This window comes from Nanorana parkeri, unplaced genomic scaffold, assembly GCF_000935625.1.
Source record: "Nanorana parkeri isolate BGI_ZX_2015 unplaced genomic scaffold, ASM93562v1 scaffold960, whole genome shotgun sequence".
Classification (NCBI taxonomy): domain Eukaryota; kingdom Metazoa; phylum Chordata; class Amphibia; order Anura; family Dicroglossidae; genus Nanorana; species Nanorana parkeri.
Window position 1 is genome coordinate 140,073 of NW_017307228.1, and position 1,569 is coordinate 141,641.

The 1,569-nt window shown below is 42.1% G+C and overlaps 1 protein-coding gene across 1 annotated transcript in view; it reads left to right on the plus strand.

The window, feature by feature from the left end:
- LPAR4 (lysophosphatidic acid receptor 4) overlaps window positions 1–1,569 on the plus strand; it is a 36,453-nt gene that overhangs the window by 17,353 nt on the left and 17,531 nt on the right. The gene's annotated exons all lie outside the window — the stretch shown is intronic.

The window sequence follows — 1,569 nt, forward strand, 5'->3', positions numbered from 1 at the left end:
CGACCCCCCCCCCCCCCCCCCAACTTTTTTGTAGGGCATCACAGGGGCAGGAAGTGAGGTAAAATCTTTCCAATGGAGTCACAAAACAAGATACCCAATGGAAATTTTAACACTTCCCCGCTCTGTCTGTGACTTCAATTTAAGTTGGGCACCTCTTATCATTGGTATACAAGGAAGTATGATCAGGATGAATATAGTACTGTGCCCATACTAGTACAGACGAGAGAAAATAATTAGTCGAGATCAGTTTAACTTTCAGAGAGAGGGTTTTCATGGTACAACTGTTGACTAAATCACTGGTAATTTGGAGAAGGCAGGAGAGTGAACAATCTAGGCCAAAATAGCTGATATGGAAACATTCTCCAATTCAGCTCACTTTCCAGTTCAGCTGTTGGCCTAGATTGTTCACTTCTCCTGCCTTCTCCAAACTCTTCACCTTTCAGTGATCAACCCTGTAAGTGTTTGACATACCAAACCTATGAAAAGGGGAACAATGTAGTACAGCAAGAAAATCTAAGTGAAGCACGTTCAAGATGGCTCACTAGTCCTCAAAATGCTGCAGTTGTTTGCATTGGTAGAGTATACCACCTAGAGTATGGAAAAAATTAGAAATTCAATTTCACATTGTGACAATGGGAATGCACTAGTATTACATTGGGTTTACAGTAAAATTCCAATGCACTGACTAAAGTACAATAAAACGGTTATCTATATGCTATGAGCCAGGCGAGTATGGAGAACATATGTCTGGCCGATTGTCTTGACTGTTTTTTATGCACGCATGATGGTGGGCTGGCTGACATTATCTGTACTGAAGGGAACATGTGCCCCCCTCCCCCCAGGCCAAAGATCTGGTCAAGACATCACTGTGAAGATAATTAACTGAATTCAAAACAGATCCTTCACTGCGGTGTACACTAGGCCAGGAAATGCCTTAAAATCCTCAGGATATCGATGGCAAAAGACCATTGAATCAGCATTTGTGAAGTCATACACTTGGAAACATCATTTAGATTGTTTGCCATTATATTGCTATGTTTTATGCATCAATGTACCGTGTTTTCACAGCTTGATTGTTGTTTTAGCCTTCAAACATATCTTTATACAATACCTTCCAGCCAAATATTAAGTGTATATCAGTTCAAGAGCAGTAACATGATACAGCCTTAAACCAAATCTATAATAACTGTTTGAGGTACAAAGCACCAGCACCTAGAAGTGCCTGCGGCAGCCTCCCTAGCCCCCCTGTCACAACTGAACATGAGCCGCTCTTACAGGCAAAACATTGGAACACACTGATGGAGCTGAAGCTGGCCTACCGCTTCCGTCTCTTGTCCAGTGAGGTTGCTCATCATTGTGATTGCCCAGTAGAAATGTGGAGGTGGGGCTTGGTGAGAAGCTTTGATGCCACCCAGAATTGGACAATATTTCCTTTTCGCTGACCACGGATGCCGAAGAAGTTACCTACTCACTAACTGTGGAGACCCGGCTATATTCTTCCTTTCAACGACCACTAATATTGAGGCGTTTTTTTTTTTTTTTTTTTCTTGTAGATTTCCAACACAAGAG